We start from the raw sequence: 9,891 nt of genomic DNA, 5'->3' as shown, positions 1-9,891 counted from the left end.
ATATATATATATTATATAGAAAAAATGAACTATAATTTTAAATAAAACTGATTTAGCACTGCCGTGTGGCAGCGAGGAATTCCGAATGGTTATGTTTTTTGTTTAAAATTATATTTTATCAAAATTAAAAAAGAAGAAATTATGGTTACTACGGAATTGGCGTAGTAATTAAATTTATGACATAATATAAATTTATGATGATTCCAGCTTCAGTTTTAGAATTGTGTTTCAAGCCAGACAAATCGACGTGTTTGCTTGAATAGAAATTGCAAGATTTAAAAATATTATTAGACATCTCAAGATACGCTTTAATCAAGTATGGTCTTTTCCGTTTATTTGTTTACTCATTTGATTTCGAAAGCAAAAAAGCGTAACTAGAAATTATGCGGTGCGGACATGCCTTGACGCGTCGCGTTAATGAAGCCTCGCATCTAATTGCATACTCCTATGTGTGGAGGATTGGAAACAACATTACGCAGTAATTAATGATCGGACAGAATTGGCAGGTGCAATCGAAAATCATTTCGCCTTGCAATTACGGCGAAGGATCCGCCGTAATTTCGGATGAAAGCATAAACGAAATCGAGAACCGCCGCGTCGACGGTGCTCGTAAAATATTTATGTTTGTCTCTAATTTTCGGAAATCGATATCTACACTTTGCGTAATTGACTATGTGCAATTTCCGCATGCAACGTTTTCATTACCGCGACCGCACCGTGTGGATGAACCAATACTTCTCGGCTTTAGTTTCCTCGATTTAATTAACTCATGCACGATCCTTTTGACATAGATGCGCGCGTGCGAATTAACTATGAAAACACAGATTACCTTTTTATTCATTTAGTAATGATTAAACGAATTCACGAATGTTGCTCATCTAAATCGATGATTATTCATTTTACGACTCGTCTTTTTTCTCTGCGTTTCATTACTTCAATACAATTCTAACGTGTATAATAACGTATTTTTTGTATCTTACTATAATTTTCTAAATGTATTTCAAATTATTTATTAAAGTTCTTATTATTGTCTTACAATTTTAATAAAATACGTCTACATTACAACGTAGTTTGATTTTGGTTCTTCTTTTTCTTTCAGTTTATTTCATAAAAAAATCACAAAGTTATTGTTCTACAAGCCGGATAAGTTTTCACTCAAACCACAATTTTCTTTAATTCCGGAACGAGTGAAAAGGGTTAAACATCATGCTCAGCTGTAAGATTAATTGCTATTTTCGCACCTTTTTAACTTCCTCTTTCTACTCCCGTCTATCAATCTGCTCCTTTCACACATTTCACTTCCGAACTTTCTACCGTTTTCAAAGCGCAATCACCGGATCCCAGGGGAATTTCGAGAAAGACGGCGACGGGTTAAGAGCGATTCCCGGTTGGTTGGCCGGCCATCTTTTTCTCACTGTGCTCCTCTCTTATCGTTCCGTCATTATAATCCGCCGGCTTATAACTTTCCTGCGAGATGCCAAGCCGACGTTTAGTTACGGTGGCGGTTTTTTCGGGCGTCGCCGTCCACGGGAGAGCAGCGGTACCGCGCGAAGAATGAGGAATGAATCTTCGGACGAATGCAAGGGCGGTATCCTTACGGAAGGGTTTTAACGGAGAATCCCGTCTGGAGGGATTTTAACGAGTTCGCGATAACGTTCGTCGACGAGAGATTCGGGTGCCGTTTTCCTCCTCAGCTTCCTTCCTCAAGCGGAACAAAAAGCGTTGCTCTTCTCTTATTCCTGGATTATCCGCAATTCGTGGAATCTCTTCCTCCTCGTATAACCCGCATCATTTTTGCGCATTGCATTCAGGATAACGATCGATAAAATCGCGTGGCCCGCAAGCGCTCGTTGTAAAGTCTAAATTAGAGTTGGTTAACCTTTTTATTTAGCGTGCCATTGCGGAGGTTCGAAATTTTTGATGATGTTACTCTATTAGAAGTAAAGAAAAAAAAAAAAAAGATCGTAATCTTACTTATACTTTCTTCTTTTGCATTGAAAGCAAAAACTTCTTCTGTTCAACAAAGTTTATTTCTTTTACTGTGTATTCTGTTTTACATTCGTTACGTAGTAAATGTTTACAAATCAAATAGACCAAAATATTAATCAAACATTGCATACGTTTTGTTCGTTTTCGCGCTTAAAGCTTTATTCTGTCTTTGTTCTTTGACTGGCTATCGAATAGAATTTCCGAGAAAATTATTCAATTGCCAATCAATATATTCAAAATCTTTGTCACGTTTTAAAAATGGAGCAATGAAATATCAATTTAATGCCTTTAGCACGAAAACGAACAAAACAAACACAGATAGCGCGAATGTAAAAAAAAATAGATGGAGCACGGTCGCTATTTTTATTGTGCCATTTTTGGTCTTTTATCTCTGACAGTTTTTAATTCTTCACTGTCAGATATCAAAGGAGCAACGGTATAACCCAATCCCTGAGTTAAATAACATTTTGTTCTTGTGTGTAAAAATGTAAATTAATTAAAATGAACAATGTCTATATTAATGCTAAATAATAAACTACATTTGATTCAAATTTAACACATTTCTTCAGTTAAATTATTTAGCTCCATCATTTTAATTAAATTAACAATATATTGGATAGGAATAGTAATGACTTATAGAAATGATTAAAAGTAATTAAAATTAGGTAAAATTTGACATTATAAATTTAACAGTATTGAGAATATCTCGAGTTATCAATAATGGATTGGCCAGGCTTAGTCTAAGTTTTTCTCGAGTTTTTGACAAGTTTTTTATTTTAATTTTTATCGAGAATGATAATTTCATTTACTTTGATCGGATTTTAGCATCACGTTCGATCAGCTATTAAATTAATTACTATAGATAAAAGATATTAGTGTGAGAATCATTTGAAAATAATGTATATTGCGAGATAAAATATAATATTGTATTTATAAAAACACTTATGCTCGTATAAAACACGAAATACAGTAAAAAATTTTTCTAAAAGTCTTACAGGTAACATTTAAATTATAATATTATTAATGAAGAAAATAACTCTCTTAATTAATTTATTGCGTGACAAAGAACGCACTGTATAAATTTGTGACTACATCGCGCGCAATAAATTATCACCGCTCTAAGCTTTTATTGTAGTTGTAGTAGTTTTCATTGCCGAAAGTTTGGTCAACGGGACTCGGCGATTTGAGAGCACCGATTTGAAATTGAATTATATCTCCGCGAGTTTCGCGAGAGTCGTTTATATTCACTGGAATTGGAAGAGGGGTCCTGTCATTTCGCGAGACGATGACAAAATAAAATTAATGTGATATAGGACATTTCCTGCGGTGCCTTATTCGCGTCTGATCTTTCACGAATTCGTGAATGAAAAGAAAAACGGAAAGTAGGCGGCCTTTATTTCTTCTTTTTTGCGAAGCGAACCTCTTCTTCCTTCCGTCTTTATGGTGAATAAACGGGTCGTAACTCCAATAGTGTAATGATCGCTCGGAGAAAACGGTTCACCGGGTTGAAAAAGCGAATGAACGAGTAGAAGGCGGAAACGGAGGGAATCATTGTAAAAGAGAGGAATGGAGTTTTATATGCGTTTCTTGTATCTATAAAGTTCTATTAATCAGATATAAGACATAAACTTTAAAATAAACGGACGGATAGATGAAGGAAATATGTTAGATTTCTTCTCGAACGCTGAGATGCTTTCGCGAATGAAGAAAGCAAAGTTTGACATAAATCTTTCTAGTGTCTTTGTGTCTAAATTCGTAGACTACTTCCTTCGTGACACTTAGAAAAGTTGAGATTTATTTATAATACTGAAGATTGCAAGCCTCGAAAATACGAAGTAAAAAGTGTATAATAGAAAACGATCATAAAATTATAAGTTCTCAATCTTTACAGAAATCTAATACTAGCCAATTTGATACTGGCTAATTATTGCTAAAAGAAAGTAATTAATTATTTATTTGGAGTACTAAAAGTACTAAACGATAGTTTATAATTTTAATACTTAAAGTAAATAATTACTGTCTTTCAGTATTGATTAGTATTACATTTCCGTAAAGGAAGATGGCTTATTCTGAGAATAAAATTTCGAAATAGTTAATATATAAATATATAATACTAACGAGAATATTAACTGAAAATTCCGAATATTAACTGAATATATCATTGCACGCAAACTTGTTCGATATACGCTATATCGAGCGTAATAAAGTGAAATCGAAATCTTTTATAGATTCGCAGCATACTCTCATCAACCGGAACGAACCTACTAAAATTGGACGAGATACCCGGCTTCCACACTCGATCATAAATCCGGATATCAGCATAAATTCCCTCGACGTCCAGCCCAATGGTATATAATCTCGGATAGATAACTCGCTAACGAATCACGTGCTATAAACTTCCAGAGAAGTTTAACGCATTTTGTTAAAACGATAAAAAAGTCCGCCTCTGTCCAAATATAATCATTACGCAGTATTTTTCGCAGTAAATAAAAATTCTTTCTCCTTTCTATCATTATTCTATTATGTTCAGTAATTAACCCTTCGTTTACAATCATATTTTTACTCCCTCCGTCTGTAACTGTGCGTTTATTGTCCAGCTCATGTTTTTTTTTATTATTCAACGTTTAAAAAAAATTTAGAGTTACTTTTCAACATCTCTATTACATTACGAAAATTGAAATTTGAGCAAAAACTGAAATTTGAGAGCGCAGGTGGAGAGTTAATAATCATTTCCATTTTATGAAATTTATTTAAAAACTTATATGATAACAAGTATTGTAATCCCTTTCTTTCTCTTTCATTTGATCATTATTGTATGTTCTCAAGCACGATTGCGTCGAACGTCAGCCATTTCACGTTGAATTACAAAACACGAAGCCAAGTAAAGCCGACGATAACAGATCGATTCTGTGATCACGAAGAAGTTTCGACTTTGTGATTGCGGTTGGAACGGCGATCGTTCGGCTCGGGATTCGAAAATACGGGGAGAAACGAAGTGGGAGGGGGAGGCACCCATTTCCCGGAGGGTAACGTACCGAGTCGCAGTTTATTTCAATTATTTAAATCCGTACCCGCGTCGGTTTCACCCTCCTATCACCCCTTTCTCCCGCCTCTTCACCCCATTCGCGAGATTGGTTAAATTCAGTTCGACGCGCGGTAAGAGAGCGCCACGGAATTCCGTCTACGTGATCAGCCTTCCGCTTCGCTGATCACCAGCACCCACCCTCAGTTCAGCGGGCGCGAACCGATTTTCCGTAGGATAGTGCGGATGTTCCGTGGGTACGGTCGACGTATACCAACCCTCGAACATTCTCCCCCTCCTCCTACTGCTTTCGTCCCATTTTTGGTCATCTCGCCCGTTTTCACGACCTTCCAAACGGTGGAAAACGTAGCTATCGTGGGATACCAATCTTCCTTCTCTACGCGCCCTGCTCTATCCTTCCGTATACTCGCCTTTCTCCCCACGAGCCTCACTCATTCTTCGAATTCATGTCCCACTGCACCGTGTCCCCTGTCGCCGTTTTCGTACGGGCTTTCTACTGTGGGGTTTTCCGGCACAACGTTCACGAATTCGCATGCTTAGCCGCGAAATCGGAATTCTTGCCCTTCCGGGCGTAGTCATTGCGTGTGTGTGCGTGTATGTAAACGAATGAAACCGACATTTTGCCTGGCGGAAGCAGAAAGCAGGGACACTCGCCGAGGATAAACTGAATGTCAGTTTTGACCGATCAAATCGGACGCTATCTGCGATGCGCACTGCGAATTCGAATTTTCGTCGCAGACGACGTGAATTCTTGAATGGTTTTGTTCTATGCCTAGATAATTTCTCAGCAGATGATTTGAATCACCTTCAAATTAACCTTTATAGAACGGGAACGCCACTAACCATGCACAAAAGCTTGCAGCAATTTTAAAATATAATATTATTATTGTTGTACACTCTAAATTTCTTGTAGTGCAATCTCACTTCCAAGAGAATAAAAATATAATCATCCTTGAAAAAAAGTGAAAATATTTCGCTTCTTGAAAAAGAGTGACAATTTTCACTTTTTTAAGAGTAAATTTTCATTTTGAAGGAGTGAAATATTATTCCAAAAAAGTGAAATTTTACTCCTTCAAAGTAAAAATTCACTCTAAAATGACTGAAAATTGTCACTTTTTTTTCACAAGAAGTGAAGGGTGGCTGTATTTTCACTTTCTTGACGTAAGATTACACTGCAATAAATTTAGAATGTAGCGAAAATCACAAATACGGTAGTTTAGAAACAGTCATTTTGAGGCAATGAATTATAATATAATCTTATGTGCTCTCTAAATTCTTTTTAGTGAAATCTCTCATTAGCTTGGAGTAAATCTCACAATTTTGAAGTGAATTCATTCCAAAAGAATGAGATTTACTTCAAAGAATTTGGAGAGTATGTAAGATTTATCATAATTTATTATAGCGGATGCGTTTATTTTTAAAATTTAAAAATTTGTCTTTATTCTCTAAACTCTTTTAAAGTGAATTCACTCCAAAGAATTCAGAAGGTAAGGAAAAACTGTAAAATTTTAAAAATAAACTCATCCGCTGCGTAAAAGTTAATATGTGCGCCTCAGGCAACAAGGCAATCGAATATCGTTCATTCTCGGAGCGACCTCGAAGTTTTAGCGAATATTTTATAATGACAGTTCATCTAGGATAATGGAGTAATACAAAACCATCATACAAAACTGAAAAATGAAACTAAAAAATAATATTTTTTTTTTACGAAGGAGCGCGATATACGCGAGGGGAACGATATTGAATATGACAAGCTCGAAAAATGCGCAATTGATACGCTAAATAAAAAAAAAAGAGAGGAAAAAGCGGTAAAACAAATGGAAAATTCAACCCCGGTCGATCCGATATAACTTGATCCGAGTCGAGTCTGAAGTTACAAGTATCGTGTGCACGCTTTCTCTATTTTAATTCTCGGTCGGTGCGCAGCGGTGTTTGCGTGTTCGTTCGGTGGCTCCAATCAAATATTTGATTGTAAATATGGTAGTGAACAATCGGAGGATGTTGCGTTACGTACGTAGGGAGGGGGGGGGGGGGTACGCTCTTAATTTATCGGACGATGCCACGCGTGTGAGATATATGTGTGTACAATCAGATGATAGTTCCTCATCGTTGTCGTGCTAAAAGGATTTTACAGAGGTTGTCGCTACTCCGCGCTGTCGCGTGATTAAAGGAGGGAACGTTCGCACCCTCGGCGAGCGTAATCTCGGATCGATGTTATCCCGGACGGCTTCGTGTTCGAAGCGGCGTCGATTATTGTGCTCCACCCCGTCGCCTCCCCCCCTCCCCCCCGCCCCCGACATTCCCGACAGCCCGACCGGTGTTGTGCATTCGGAGTGTACGTGAGCGACATACCTATTACGCTGATCCAAGAAGTCGTCGGGAGTCACGCGATTTACGGCTGGAACAACGTTGAATTAGCCCGCGAATATATCGTAGCATGCCGCTCACGCCGTTTAGGGATTCCTCGATCGACCGCTAGACGCGTGTTGCGCTGATTTTGAATAATTAGGAATTACCCGGCTGTCAGGTATTTTTACTTCTTTTCATTTCGGAAGTCTCTTGGAAACAGAAAAATAATAATTAAATTGCTAATAAGTCTAATGTTGTTTTAACGCTGTTGTTATTAATTTTTAGAAAATATATTGTACTTCAAAATATATTTTGTAAAGAGATTAAAAATATCAGAGAGCATCTTTATTTCTTTTCTTCATCTCGAAGTTTCACTCAGACAAATAATTGTTAAGTCCAAGTTTGTTTTATCCCTTTCTTATTAATTTTTCGAATCCTGCGGATATTTTGTAAAGGAATTAAATAGGATTTAACGAATTCAATTTGGATCCAAGTTCTTCATGAAAGAGGAAATAATAAAGCGAAGATAGTACGAAGATGTTATATACGTGCTCAAGGTGCAGTGTAAATTTAATTTTTGAACGTGAGAGAATCAAGTTCGTTGCCTTTTTTCGGAGAAAGTGCGACGCAAGGTTAACAAGATGAGAAACGCGATACGAACCGTGAAGAGATGGGTAGAAGCGGTTAATTTAGCGGTAACTAAGGTTGCGCAAGCATGCCCCGGCTACAGTGGCTGCCAAGCTGTCGCTGAAACGCGAACGGTGTCCGTCGCACACCCCGATCACGTGTACCATTCTCGACTCCCAGCCAGCATCTCGACAAGTTCTGAACTCGGCTTAACAGCCAGGAGTTTTATACCCCGAAACGTAAAACGTATTACAGGAGGGGGTTCGCGGAAGTTCCGTTTGTGCGGCACGAAGTTTCTGCCCTTGTTAGCTTGTTCTCCTTAAGCCGGAAGTATGTAAGCCTTTTTAATGGACGGGGAGGTGGGATATTCATGCAGGCGACGTGGTGCGTTTTCGCAAAAGGGATCTTCATTATTTCGCGGGTCCCGCGCACCCAGAGAGAGAGAGCGCAGAAATACTACCGCGAACTTACGCGGAACTGCGATTACGTCTCTCGACGTTTCCCGAAACGTGATCGGCAGCTGGCGAAACTGCACTGGCGCCGCTATTAACGACGCTACACGACTGTTCCTCTGATTTATCGTCGAACTTTCTTCGATAACAATAGTCGCTCCACACGCACACGTGCGCCCCGATGTGTTGTTCGTGAAACTTAAAAGTATCAATCCTCTCGGTCGTTACCGATTTCCAGTCCATAACTGTATTCTCTATTCTGAAACCTGTGCTTTTCTTCTTTTCCTTAGAACTTTATTTTACGTTTTCCCGTAAAGCCTGAAGGGGATATGCTAGCACGACGGCAGTTAGCCCGGATCTACAAGAGGCTTTTATGTCTTAAGCCAATAAGAAATGGACGAATCACAATCAATTATTCTCCTCACATTTGACTGTAATTGGTCAGTTCCTTATTGCTTAAGACTTAATACACCTTGTAGATCCGGACTTACCACGAGTTATAGCGCGACTAAAATTAACGAATTGCAAAATGTTTTTACAGAAAATATAAAGTCCGGGGTTTTACAAGAAAATCTAATCGACAAAAAAATGATAAAATTCACTTAATTTTAGTTTGAATAGCTGTCATCTGAGGTTAATGTTTACTTAATTGGTATAAGTTTTATAGTTTATATAAGTAGCATAATCCAACGGACCTTGGATTATTTAAATATTGAGTTTGTAGAACTAAGATTGAAAGACTAGAAAAAAAAATAGATTAGCTTGAATTCACGCGTGTATATATGTATATTTACAATTAGTGAAGATTCAGGATGATAAATAGAAGAGTAATTGTGTCTGGCAGTTGGTGTTGGATTTCGCAAGAGATGATGCTGCATATGTTAGATAAGGAGATGGTGTTCAAGTGAGACAGAACGGCAGTGTCACACAATCATTTTATCTTTTTTGACATTCACAAAGTAACAAAAATAAAAAAATACTTGTGTCGATTGGTGTTACCAAATTTTCATAAATCTGTACTACACGATCAAGTCCAGCAATCGCAGTAGCATCCCCTTGAACACAACTAAAAGCACAGGATGCAATAGAAAAACAGGGAATAACAGATCTATCACAGACCTATACTAGAATGTACGGTTTCTGATAGATTGAAATGTTATTCCTCGTTTCTATTTCCTGTGCTTTTCGTTGTGTTTAAGGGGATGCTAGCTCGACACACAGCGTTTAACGGTCACCTGTTAAATTCGGTATATCGGAATCCTCGTGCCAGGTGAGCCAGGTCGAGAGGTAAACGCGCGCGATTCCTGGCGCGCACATCGCGTTTCGGATTTTTCGAACACAGAGAATAAACGTGCCAAGTATTCCCGTACGAATTGATACTCACGACAGCGGATCGATAAATAATCAATCGGTGACTATCATGCCGGGCGA

The sequence above is a fragment of the Trachymyrmex septentrionalis genome, unplaced genomic scaffold (assembly GCF_001594115.1).
Source record: "Trachymyrmex septentrionalis isolate Tsep2-gDNA-1 unplaced genomic scaffold, Tsep1.0 scaffold74, whole genome shotgun sequence".
NCBI classification, from domain to species: Eukaryota; Metazoa; Arthropoda; class Insecta; order Hymenoptera; family Formicidae; genus Trachymyrmex; species Trachymyrmex septentrionalis.
The sequence above is the reverse complement of the archived record's forward strand: the minus strand, read 5'-3'. Positions refer to the sequence as shown.